The sequence below is a fragment of the Equus caballus genome, chromosome 29 (genome assembly GCF_041296265.1).
Source record: "Equus caballus isolate H_3958 breed thoroughbred chromosome 29, TB-T2T, whole genome shotgun sequence".
NCBI lineage: Eukaryota > Metazoa > Chordata > Mammalia > Perissodactyla > Equidae > Equus > Equus caballus.
The window spans coordinates 14,238,646-14,252,612 of NC_091712.1; the positions used below are offsets into that span (position 1 = coordinate 14,238,646).

The 13,967-nt window shown below is 44.5% G+C and overlaps 1 protein-coding gene across 17 annotated transcripts in view; it reads right to left on the reverse strand.

The window, feature by feature from the left end:
- Positions 1-13,967, reverse strand: part of CCNY (cyclin Y) — a 306,663-nt gene that overhangs the window by 103,973 nt on the left and 188,723 nt on the right. Inside the window, exon 1 of one of the 17 annotated variants that reach the window (XM_023632303.2) lies at positions 5,529-5,761. The exons of the other annotated variants lie outside the window; for them this stretch is intronic. The gene's annotated coding sequence lies outside the window, so the exon portion shown is untranslated. Of the gene's footprint in view, positions 1-5,528; positions 5,762-13,967 lie in introns of those variants that run through there. 17 annotated transcript variants of the gene reach the window in all.

A 13,967-nucleotide genomic window follows, 5' to 3' on the forward strand; every position in this document is an offset into this window, starting at 1 on the left:
TGGTGGCTGCGTGTGGCTGTGATGCTGAAAGCTCTGCCACTGGGATTTCTAACACCAGCAGGGTCACCCATGGTGGACAGGTTGCAGTGGAGCTTCCAGACTAGACAGACCAGGAAGAGGAGCCTGGCCACCCACTCCCAAAGCACTGGCCATGAAGATCCTGTGAATGTCAGTGGAGCGTGTCTGACAGAGCGCGGAGGCGAGAGGAGCTCAGCTGTCCACAGGGCGCGAGGAGTCGCCTCAACAGCACTAAAAAGAGTCTATAACATTTGAAATCATCGAGCAAATTCCTGCTATATTCATATTTAGCTTCATAGAACAAGATATTTTTAATAGTCAAATAATTGAATTGAAAAGCATGCTATAATTGTTGAGCCGAAGGCCACGGCTAGGGGGAAAAAAGGTGATTTCATGTGATCAGGTCTTTGCCCGAAGACACACGGCAAATAGGACACAAGACCCTAAGATACTTTGGCATTTCAAACCTGGTTCCATCAAGTCACACCAAATATAAGAGTTTAAAAATGGATATTTTAAATTATGAACCTGTAAACCAGGTCACTGATAGAGAAGGGAAGGAAAAAACTCATTTTAAGTTTTCTGAAAATTCCATTTCATCAAATGAACAGAGATCAAAATTGCTGCCAGTCCTACAAAGGTAACAATTATCTGAGGATCTAGAAACAAGGAGGAAAATAGCAACATGTGGGCAAAAGCAAGGGCTCCTCCTTCAGTGCCCCCTCTGCCCCTCAGAATGTCCCGATCATCCCACAGTCCATCCCTGGAGCAAGGCCTGAGCCGAGGCGGGACAGGGGCTGACTGCCTCTGAGCAGCCCCCTGCAGGCCAACGGGAAACCCCTCAAACAAGTTCAGAGGTCAAGGGGGAAAGGGCAGCAGGGAAACCGCAGCTGACAAGGCGTGGAGAAGCAAGCGGCAGGGGCAGGAGACAAGCCCCAGAGCCGCTGTGACAAGGGAGCGGCGCCAGGCTCCTCGGAGCTGTCGCTTGGCACCCAAGGACAACCGTCCTGAAGAGCAGGGGCCACATGAGCACCGACAGATGGCGGACAGAGCCGCTGTGTGACCACCACATCCCAACACCACACACACCTTTCAAAACTCCCCCCTCCAACAGACCCGGTCCCAATTCCCCGCCTGACCCTCCACAAACCGCGCTGGGCTTCGGCCCACACCGCGCTCCCCGAGAGCCCTGGCCGGCCGTGGCCCGGCGGCGTGCTGGCCCTGCTCCTGCCTGCCTCTCGGGTTCCCTCTGCGCCTCTCGCCTGGACGGCCTCTCGCCCACCACCCAGAGGGCACCCTCGTCCTGTAATCCGACTCACACCTGCCCCGCCCAGCCCAAGTTCTGCTGACCACCGCCCACGGCGAGCCGCCTGCCTCAGGACTCCGAGCAACGCCACGCCATCACTATTACCATGGAAGTGGGGAGGGCAGCGGCCCCGTGTGCCAGCTGCGGCCTCGTGCACTGCCCCCCGGGGCCCACCCTCTGACAGCCGGGGCAGGGGAGGCTCCTCAAGGGCGGCAAGGAGAAGCCCACACTGAACCCACAAGCTGCCGGCCATCCCAGCAGTTTCCAAAGTCTGCCACTGAAATGCTCTCATGAACAAAAGTAAGGAAATAAGGAACGTAGGAAGGGCAGAGAGAGAACGACAGCTTGACCTTGTCATGCTTTCTCTTTGAAATACAGGCAAATTTTGTATTCTGTAACACACGTGACTATTTTAGTAGAAAAATTATCTTTCACGTTACTTACCCTCAAGCAGAACCAGTCCTCCATGCAGATGAGCCACGTGGCCCCCAACACAGGCCAGCCAGAGACGCACTAGGCCACACTGCCTCCCACAGGTGCCGCAGGTCACTGCAGCGTGGGCTCAGCCCTCTGCAAGGGGCCTTTATGTCCCTTCCATCTTATTTCACTTCACGAGACGCTTACAAACAGGGAGAGTGCACAGTTATTTCCATTATCTTACAAATGAGGAGATAGTGACCAGGCGGGTGGGCACTTTACTAAGGCTCCTGCGGACACTGAATGCCGCCCTGGCAGAGAGGGAACTGGGACTCTGGCTCCTGCTCTTGTACCATCTGTTTCCAACGTCCTCCTCCACTCCTGGCCTTCGACAGACACCGCTCTCACTGCAGCTGACATCTCACCTCCCCAGGCACTGAGGGAGTTCTCACCTCCCTGGGCTCTGATGGCTCACCTCCCCAGGCAGGCCCAGCCTCCGGGAAGCAGGGCTTTGGGCTTCCTGCTTTGACCCTGCTCCCCCTGGCTCTTCTTCACCAGCCCATCATCCTGGAGCGTTGTCAGAAAATTCTGTGACATAACAGAAAACAGTTTATACCCAAGTAGTAGCCACCGTTGAGAATGGCAAATTTGCCTAGACTTGGATAAAAAATCCAATCATGAAAAAGGGAAACAGGAAGAATCATTCTGAAAACAGCTATGTATCGGTTTCATTCAAAGCACTCTTGGATTACAAAGTAATACTTTATAAGCGGAAAAGGGAATCTTGTTCTTAAATTTGAGGGGAAAAAATATGTTTGACACACGGGCACATAAGAGCAAAGTATAAATATATCAAAAGAAAATAAAGTTCTTCTTAAAACCATTTGCCAAATAGCATAAACCCTTAAAATTTTACACTCATATGAGTAGTTTTAATCTCACAAATAAGGACATGACAAAACTCTCCACTCAACAGCCAGGCTCCTTCCACAGTGAGGACACAGTACCCTGCCCGAGTGTCTGCCCAGTGGGGGGCCTTCACTGAGGGCCGTGGGGTTATAACAAATTCACGAGGCTGGAAAAATTACACAGCCACTGCTCTTGCCTGAACTTGTTACACCCAAATCCCCTTTTCAGACAGAGGGAAACAACATCATAACTCAAGGCATTGCGCAATCCTTCTAGACTTGCCTTTATAGGGGAAAAACCCTAAACCCATAACGAGAGCCCCCATGAGAGTTACACTATCGACTTAGGCTGCACTCTCCTCCTTCATGCTTCTTGTCACTTGTCTTTAGTACTCTAAAGAGAACGAATTAACAGAAATTATTTTCCAGCAAAGAAAATTCACAGACAGGCTCTTGTTCCCCTTCCCTCTCCATCACTCATAAGAGTGAATATGACAGAGGACACTTTGCAGTACTCAAGTTTACTGTCAAGGAAATACTGCCAACACTAGCCAAATTCTTACAGCAAAAGGCATCACTTTCAAAAATGACTATTTCTTAAGACAGTAGAGATTTGTTTTGTCTTTCACATTCCAACATTGGATTTTTCTTAGGGAGAAATGAAAAGTTACTTTCCAGAAAATATTTTAGTTTTTAAACTTATGCATAATTAAATTTATAAAACCAAAAATGTGAACTTGTTTTCATTTTCATATTGAAGAGATTTTCATATTGTGATCCTAAGCTTTCACTGCAAGGAGCAGATTATTTCTCTTAATAAGATAACTAATCAATATAATATCCTCTAACAGATATCCTACTAGGACAAACAGATGAGGAAGAAGTACTTAAAATACATAAGGACTTCTTAGAATAAACTCACAAACAAAAGTACCATAATCTTATGCCCAAAGCAAAATGTAGTCTGTTCAGTTATTCTTGCATGAAAACAGAGGATCACGATATGAGGCTAAGGGACCCACATACTGCCAACACTTTGTTAAGTGGGGGGCCAGGGGCCTAATCCAGCCTGTGGGGTTCCTAAGCCTGGGCCCGGGACCACGTGCTTAGGATGCTTCTCCCTCCCTAACAAAACGGCCAAGGTTCTATGGGATTCTGCAATGAGAACAAGTCACAACTAAAGAGAATGTTAGCTAGGTGAAGAGAAATTTTTTTTAAGTACAGCATTGGTTTCTAAAGCATTTGTCAGCTAGATCAGAGAGAATTCAAAGGTTAGAGGATGACAGATTATAGCCACAACCTCGAGGACTGTTTCTCTTTCTCCCTCATACGCACACACACACACACACACGTGGAAGGAGCGGGGAGAGAGAGAAAACTCCTAAATGTGAGCAATTTCACTGACAAGTTCAAAGAAGGATAGGAAAAAGGCTGCAACAAATTATAAAGGACAGTAATGGAGCAATTCAAATTACGCTTCTCTGCAAATAGCAGGCTTAGTATATAAACATATTCATTAGAAAAGTTTATCTAAATGACCAAAGATTAATTTAAGCATTAAATTTTCAAGAATTTTATATATATATAACTTTCTTGGAAATGTATCTACCACACAAAATTATATCTACTTACATAGTTATGCTGGTGACACAAATATGAGCAAAGAAATCTTTTTTCTTCTTAAATTGTGTTAAAACTTCAAATAATCAGTATCCTCAATTCTGATGGGCATTAGGTAACAGTTACCTTTAAACTCTAATTCTCACTTCTCAACCCACCTCTCTGTTGAGCAGTTACTACTTTGCCCTACAGTTGCCAATCCAGTCTTAAAGTGAAAAACTCCTGTGCAATCCGAATGGTTATCTCCTAACATCTATCTGGTAATTTCTGATTCTCGGTCACAAGATCATCCATGTGCTCCCCTTTCCTCTCCCACTGTCCTTTCCCCCGTGTCTTTAAGAAAACTATTATGAAATTCACTATGGCTTGAACGTGAACGTATGGTAGGATTTCAGCCTTTCATCACACTTATTTTTAAATGATGAAACTGTGAGAAGCAGGGAGTTAGTGAAAATCAGAGTTCACGTGCGGCAGAGCAAGGAGCAGGACAAGTGGGACACACACAGTCTTCACTGCTCCAAAGCTGTTTTTTAATTTTATGCTAAAACTGCTGACACCATGGAACTGCAAGTCAAATACTCAAGGTTAGTGCTTGAATAATCAAGGATTGTTTCAAAGGCACTCTCTAGAAATGTTCCAACTCACTTGTTTATCAGGCATTTACTAAAAACTTTCTGCAGCACTAACAGAGAGACTCTGTATATTCTCTCATAATACACAGAGACGCACCCAAGTGAGCTTACAATGTGGTTGAAATGACGCAATAATAGTAACAAGAGACGGAGCTATCCATTTACTGGACAGTTACTAAACCCCAGGAACTGAGCTCGGTGCCTTAAAAGAGACTATCTCCATCCCACAGCAACTCCATTTTCTCCCCATTTTGAAAAGATGTGAACTGAAGTTAGGAGCTTACATTACTTGTCTAACAGCACACACCCAGGGAGGACCGACAGCAGCTATTTTCAAACTCTTTCGTCTCAGGACCACTTTATAACTCTTCAAATTACTCAAGACCTCAAAGATCTGTGGTTTACATATCTATTAATATTTATCACATTAGAAATTAAAACAGAAATTTTAATATTTCTTCATTCATTTTAAATAAAAATAAGTCCATTTCACATTATAATAAAAAAACTTATTTCTGTGAAAACTAACTATATTTCTCAAACCCAAAAGTGAGAAGAGTGATGCTGTTTTACATTTTTTTAAATCGTCTAATGTCTGGCTTAAAAGCAGACAGCAAGGTCCCCTACCTGCTTCTTCATTCAGTTGGTGGAAGTAGGCTGCTTTGGCTGAAGTGTATGAAGAAAATCTGACCTCAAACACAGCCGAGGCTGGAAAAGGAACAGCTTTTTAACAGCCTTTCAGATTATTATATTCTTCACAGATACTATGCCCAAACTGGACAAGTGTTAGTTTCTTAAACGTTAGCTGCAAACGTGCAATCTGACACGATGTCAATGAACCTTCTGTACTCTGTTACATTAAAGTCCATTGGTCTATCTGGTACTTTGAATGCATATCTTGCTCAAGCAAGATTTTGTAACACGTTGGTCATTTGAAAAATACTTGTTCACTGAGTTATACAGATCTTCCAAATGCTGACACACTTCCTTATACAGTATTTTTTTTAAAATCCAATTGGTATCAGCCCCATCTCATGAGAAAAGTCTTTAAGTCATAGGAAGCCATTAAACTCCGGGAGCAGATACAAGTTTACCAAAATGCTAATTTTCACATGAAATCTTGGACTTTATCATTGGGAACAAACATTGCTGGCTGTCTTCCTTGAAGTGACAGGGTCGCTTTCTTTATTTTCAGATACATTTGCCTGAATAACTTCAGTCAACAATTGTTTCAACTAAAAATGGTGTTCCATAAAAAAAAGCTGGTTTAGCTGGCAACTCAATCATCCCCTGGGCGCTTTCCTCGAGATGCCACTGTCTTCTCGTATGGAGCAGAAGTGCCTCATACATACTTTCCATTTCGTCACACAGAATACAAAAAGACATATATTCAAGAGGCAAGACGTGGTAAAATTAATATTCGTTACTGCTTTGTGAGGCTGCTTTGAAGTAAAACTCCTTTTCTTTTTACTGGGAGTGTGTGGCAGTCAAGACTGTGACCAGCACAGAGTGTGCTGCACTGCCTCACGCATGCTATGGAGCCAACAGCTGGCCCACCGCTGACCGCCTCTGAGCATCAGTGCAACGCCAACGCGCCGAAAAACGTAAATAGTGTGCCGGCGTTACTTTGAAAGGACTTTTGACCTCACGAACTATGCTGCTGAAAGGACCAAGGACCACATTTTGATCCACCTATCTGATGCAGCTAGAAGACAACATGCTCTTCTGAGTAATGAGAAATCCTCTAGCATTAGTGAGCACTTACTACACACTAGGCACCAAGCTCATTTTAGTGTGTGCATGATCTCACTCAATCCTCACATAGCACAACGCGATACTACTATTAGTATACCCATTTTACTGATGAGGAAACTGAGGCATGGAGAGATTTAAATAATTGGCCCAATGTCTCAAAGCTAGAAACTGGCAGACCCCATCGGCAAACTTATGTCACCTGACTGCACAATTATTTAACCATGTTAATGTCCTGCAGAACCAAACCAAACGTGAACTCAGCAAGGGAGAGAAGCTCCGGGTAGAGCCGCCTCTAAGGTGTGGTGAGTAAGGACAACTGCCCGAGACTCTTGTTCGCAGTGGCCTGTGGGAAGGCAAGGCCTGGGAACGCAGCAGTCAGGAGAGGAGCTGGCAAGTCCTGGGTGCATTAACCAACACCCAAATCTACCAGCCCGAAGGCCAAGCGAAGGGAGCGCTGCTTTATGCAAGCTTCTGGTGAACTGTGTTTCCCTCCAGGGCAGTTAACTAGTTAAACAGTTAACTATCATTATTTTGATTGAAAAACAGGAGAGACGTTCTGGGTGTTCCAGGCCCCGACGCTACTTCAGTGAACCCTGGGCTCAGGATGGGAGGTGCCTGAAGAACCCCAATTTCCCAGCTCAGGATGACCCTTCCTTTTAAACTCTGGTGTTTCTCAACGAAAACAAAAACAAACAAACACAAGGCTCTTCCCCACCAAGTGACACTTGTTTAGTTAACCAAAATAACTTGAGAGAAACCTGCCTGTTTCATCTCTCCTGTCATCTCCAGTTCTGTTTCACAACATCCAGTCTGATATTTACTCAAAACCATTAACCTGTGGCATCATGCCTAGAAGATGAGAAACAAAAACAAAGCAAACAGAAGCCCTAGCAGCTTTGGCCTCATCCCCGCCGTGCTCTGCTCCTCACCACCTCACACCTCGTCCTGCTTCTCTCACCTCAGCACAGCCACACACTGCTTGACACGGAGACGCTGAGAATCACAGCGTCAGGCGACTGTGTGACCATCCGGACATACAGAGTGCAATTACAGAGCCCTGGACAGTGGAGCCTACTACACACCTAGGCTCCATGGTACTAACCCTTTGGGACCACCACCGTACACGCAGCCCATCTTGGACCGAAATGTCATTATACGGCACACGACTGTACTAGATGAAAACTCACGGAGAGCCAGGACTGTACTGCATTCAACGGTTGCATTTCAGTTCACCCAGCACTTACTGAGTGCTTACTATGTGCACGACAGCAGGTCGGCTCTGGGGACATGCCACTAAGTCCCAATCCTGCTCACAAAGAGTTCAGGGGACAGAGCAAGTCAGCTTAAGACACAGACAGACTGACGGATGTGGGAGAACACATTCACATATCCCTGAACCCCTGCCAGGGCCATTTCCAACGTGCAGCTCCAGGTCTGTAACACGATCATCTCCACATTCCCGATTTAAACAGATGTTCCCTTGGCCAAGCACACCTTTGAGAAGTATACAGGATCCAGAAGGAGCCCCTGCTGCCTGGTTGAGTGACACCTTCCTCCAAGTTATTTTCTGAACAAGAATACCCCCAAGACAGCCCTTGTCAGTTTGTCAGACGTAAAGGTCATTCATCACGCTTCCTTCAAGAGCATCACAGAATCAAAGACCAGCCTCACCGCCCGGGCTGCTTAGACGGCCAGCATCCGGCGTGCTTCTGGTAGAAGGCGACCAGAGACACAGTGTTTATGAGCTTACAGCACATAAAAAACCCAAAGCAAAACAAATAACAGAGGAATTATTATTAGGAGTAAACATAACACTGCAGCTCCTCAAATTGTTGAGGTTAAAAACACAGTACTCTGCCTCGCCGGGACGCTGCTGCCCCGGGGCAGGGAAAATGCTCCCGGGAGCTCCCCTAGTAAGCAGAACCACACCTCGCTCCCTGTGAAAATTAAACTGTCAACGTGAACATGGAAACTGAGACACGGTCACAGCAGAGGCTTTAGTCAGTTTTGAAAAGGACTGTATTCTTGTTTAGTCAGTCCTGCCTCCTCCGGCGTGTCTGGAACCTGGCACGGAGGGTGCGCCCTGGGCAGTCGCAGCTCTGCAGGGCAACTAACTCTAGGCGGTTAGCTTTCCCATCCGCGTTACCACTCAAGACACCAAAAGTAAGATCTGACAAGACAGATACCAGATTTGGTAGTAAAATGAAATTTCCCAAACAGGCATTCTCTTTTATGTATGATCTAAATGTCACAGGCGCTAAGATTTGAACAAAAATGCAGACATACCTGTCTTTTTTTAAAGTCCATCAGAATTTTTTTAAATGCAAATACTACACCACTGTGCCTCTAGAAACTTGACCAGACACATCTGAGCAGTCACCGTGCTCTAACAGACCGTCACCACGGTCAAGCAGACTGTGTGACTGCGTGGAGCCTGACTACAGAACCCACCCAGTGAGCACTCCAGAACAGCTGAGATCACATTCCACTCGGTATGCCACTTTCAGCGAATGATACTCACTGTCATATGTCACCAATTAATGCTTAGTGATCTTTACATAAGGAAACTGATCTAAAATAGGATTATCAGTTAAATAAAGTGCTGAGAAACAACAAACTTGACGTTCTAACTAACACTCAACTTATGATAAGGATCCACATTCTACAGAGGTCAAGGCCAGAAGCACAGATTTCATCAGTTGTGTGCACTCTGGGGAAGGGACTCCCTCTGCACTTACATCTGTCTCCTGCCCCTCAGACTTTCTTCAAGGAAACAGTTATGCACAAATGAGGCCGCTCGTCATCTTCAACTGATTGCCAAGGTCGCTGGTAGCAAATGATCACTGTGAAGTGAAGGAGTACTTGGCTAAGACAAAGAGTCATATTAACTCAGCTCCAAAATTGGTATTTAAAAAAAATATATGTTAAACCATATAATATATAAGATAAGCCATAATTCAATATGTATTAGGAATAAGACAACATGCTCTACTAACCAAAATATTTCCTTTCAGAAAACATCACTGGCCAGACTCATAGAAGAGAAATTAAACACGCTGTCAGAATATCTTAAAATTCCTTCTCTGGAATCTGGAACACACTCACATAAGATATTGAATACCTCCCCTAAAACGCCTTGATACAGGATTTCAAAAGTTTGTTTAGATTTTTCTGAAGTTCTATTATAAATCAAACATACGCAATCAAAATACTAAGTGGAATCTAAAAATTAAATTGACAATCATGACATTTTCACTACCCAGTGCAGTAAAATGCACGAGCTTATAGTCCAATGATTCTTAAAAGACGCTCATATCTCTGAAATGTCTATTTTTCCATATGTTTGCTTTTATCTAACTTCACATTATCCATTATAAAAATAAATATTGAGCAAAAAATAGAAACCAAAAAACCAAAAATTCAGAAAAACTCCTGTAAACATTCTGGTAAATTTTATTCCAGTCCGTTTATTATGCATTTTTAAATACAATCATGCATCACTTAATGACGGGGATACGTTTTGAGAAATGCATCGCTAGGCGATTTCGTAGCTGTGCGAACTTCATACAGTGCATTTACACAAACCTGAATGGCACAGCCTATCGCACACCTAGGCTCTATGATACTAATCTCATGGGACTGCCATCACATAAGCAGTCCGTTGGTGACTGAAATATTTAGTTATGTGGCGTGTGACTGTATAATAGTGTGTGCAATATACAAAATTTTGTACACTGACTTTCATTGCCTATTTTCTTCATTTATAATATGCTCGTTAACAGAATATTTAGAAAATATAGAAAAAATAAAAATTCCAAATCCTCCCATTTTGTCAACATTTTGTAGTATTTCCTTCTGTCCCTTTTCTTTTATTAATACAAGGTTGTGCTCTGTGTTCATATGAAAAATAATTTATTTTAAGTATAGTGAGCACCGCAACATTCCTAGATGTTAGTTGGAAGATAATACAAAGAAGGACTTCTTGACAGAAAATTTCTGCCAAGGGGATTTTTTATTCTGTTTTGCTGTGTAAAATCTAAAATACTTGATCAAGTCATTCCATATAAATTTACGATGACAACACAGTTTCTTGACTTTCATGGTAATGAAATCACCACTATATTAATTTTTACAAAATTCTACCTTAGTCAAAGGGAGGAAATATTGTGTCATTTTCTTGGCCCATTATCTCAATCATGTAAATAGTTTAGTGTTATTACAAGGTCTGTAAGTACTGAGGGAGACAGAAGCCTCTGCCCCCAGGAAGTGGAAGTGACGGAAGCAACACTGTGCCCTGAGACACTGTCGCAGCCACATAAAGTAGCTCTCCATAAAGCAGATCAGAGCTGAGCCACTTGGAGTCCCCGTACACAGAGACTGCACCAGCTGTTGTCACAGCCCAGCCAGGCCTCATCCCTCCGTTTACACCAGATTCTAGTGTAGAAGATCTCCTGATCTTCTCAGAAATCTTAGCGCTATAAATTACCCTTCTCTTTCCTACATCGACATTTAATGTCCCTCATCCACATTTAAACATGCTAAGTCTCTCTCATTTTTAAAAAGAGGAGGAGAAATTCATCCACTGTCTCCACCCCAAACCCACTTCCTGCTCCCGACTATGTGATCCCTTTCCCAACCCTCTGACGGAGGAGTGGTCCATGCTGTCTCCGGCTGCTTGCCGCCCCCCGGCCTCAGCCCACTCCACGCTGGCTCTCACCATGCCACCAAAACCCGCCTCCCGCGGCCCCACTGACAGTGTGCGGCCCAGCGCAGAGGCTGCAGAATCCTCTGGACGGCAGTGCTCGTCCACACTCGCCACTCCACTCTCCCCTCCAGGTTTTCTTCCTGTCTAGCCACTCCTTTCCAGCCTCCCTCAGACTCATCCTCCTCTTCCCTGCCACTAAATGCTGGGGTGCTCAAGGCACATCCCTGAAGGCTGCCTCCTGACTCAGTCTATTGAGAGCCTCTCCTTCGGCAGGCTCACCTCTGAAAGACAACTGAGAGTCACGCCTCGGCCCCAGACTCTCCTCGAGGCTCAAGATCCTTCTGTCCAGCTGCCCACTGCACATGCCCATTTGGATGTCCCACGGGGCAGGGACATACTCAGATACACCCCTGCTCTCCCACACTGACCTCTCCTCCACTATTCCCTGCACTCATGGAATCATCACGCAGCTGCACAAACCAGAAGCTTCCTCACTCCATGTATCCAACACATCCTGTCAACGCTACCACTTAAATCTCTCTCCAACACATCCTCTTCTCTTCACTTCCATCACCTCTCACCTATACTACTCATCGCCACACATCCAATACAGATCATTCTAATCTATTCCCACAGCAGCCAGTCAATTCTGACCATGTCTGTCTCACAAGCATCTCCCTCCAGCCCTCCCCTCTTTCTCTCACTCTCTTCCTTAAATCCCTTCAGTGTGTTCTTACTGCTCACAGCACAAATACTAAAAGTATTAACACAGTCATGCGCTGCAGAATGACATTTCAGTCAACAACGGACCAGAGATACGACAGTGGTCCCATAAGCTTCCTACCACACGGCCTAAGTGTGAAGCAAGGCTGTACAATCTGGGTTTGTGTAAGGACAGCCTAAGATGTTCTCACAAGGATGAAACTGCCTAATGACGCATTTCTCAGAACGTTTCCCTGTTGTTAAGCAACGCATGACTGTACAGCCTACATGGCCTTGCTTAATCTGGCCCTGCCCATCTCTCTCTCTTCTTCTGGCCAGACTAGCTTCCTGCAGTTCCCAGATGGCAGCAAGTCACATGCTTTTCCCTCTACTCAGAACACCCCACGCCACCACTGCATGCCTAACCCATCCTTCAGATCTCAGCTCAGCCATCACGTCTTCAGCATAGTCTTCCCTGAGGCCCAGCGACCTCAGCTCCTCTGTGTTCTAGGCTCTCACGAAATGCCTCCAACACTAACCATGGTGGTCTCATCTGACCAACACCCATCTCTCCCACCTGACTACAAACAACAGAAGAGCAGTGACAGCATTTGTTTTTGTCCAATATTTTAACCCTATGCACGGAATACAGTTAAGTACATAATAAATAGCTATTAAATGGATAAAAGAATAACATATAATCAGACAGAATGTATTTACATACATATAAAAAGAATGAGTCAATGAAGAGAGGTGGTCCAATTTATGCTCCCCCAAACTATAACACTGACCTTCCCCCAACTCCCTCCCTAGGTATTAACAGGTATTTTATCAAAAGGAAGGGAAGTTTAGATGTCTTGGCTAAGTGGCTGTTGCCAAGAGCTGCTGCCAGGCCCAAGTAAGGGCTGCGGGCCAGGACACAGCTTGGGGTGCTAGGTTCCTCTCAACAGTTGGCAACTGTCTGCACTTGGTTTGTTGCTTTTCCTTAAATCTCAATGAAGGACATAACTGAGACTTAATTTCAGTCTGTCTTACTAAGACCTTTGACAGACTCCTGCTGACATTATATCTTAGTTTTGGTAAATCTTACAAGTTAATTTCAACTTCCTTGTCACCTATTTATGCTGGGTCACAACGAATTTTCCTCGTATATATGGAGAGAGAGTGAGGGAGGGAGAGAGAGAGTGTACCAATGTATGTTATCATATTTATACACATACATATTCATTAACATCTATGGAGCACTTCTTATGTGCTAGGTTTCACATGCACTGTTTCAGTTAATTTTCACCATAAGGCTTTTAGGAAGATTCTATTATCGTTCCCATTTTTAAATACAGAAACAGAGAGTTGGAAGGGATTGTAACCTGCCCAATGGTACAAGCTGATAAGTGGCAGAGCTGGAGCTGGAAGCTGGTCAGGCTGCTCCAGACCCATGTTTTCTATCACACTGCCTCCACCATCTCTTCTCCCCAAGGGATCTCTACTTAAGTTTACTAAACTTCTGCCAAACTACAGCTAGCCATCAGGAGCCTGAAAAGAACTACGTTGTTTTGGCTTTTTTTAATAGAAGAAAATACCACCTTTAGCTTAGTCTTTCCATGCCAAATGCAGGCCACCGCCACACACTGAGCTAGTGCAATGGATTTATTCTGAGACCCATGTCCACCAGGGAGTGAATTTTCAGGCCAGACATAACCACATTCAATCATATGCATCAAAGAAAAGAAAAAGAAACTAAAAAGAGTAATACAATTTATTTTTGTAAGATTTTTTTTTTTAAAAGATTGGCACCTGGGCTAACAACTGTTGCCAATCTTTTTTTTTTTTTCTGCTTTATCTCCCCAAATCCCCCCTGTACACAGTTGCATATCTTAGTTGCATGTCCTTCTAGTTGTGGGATG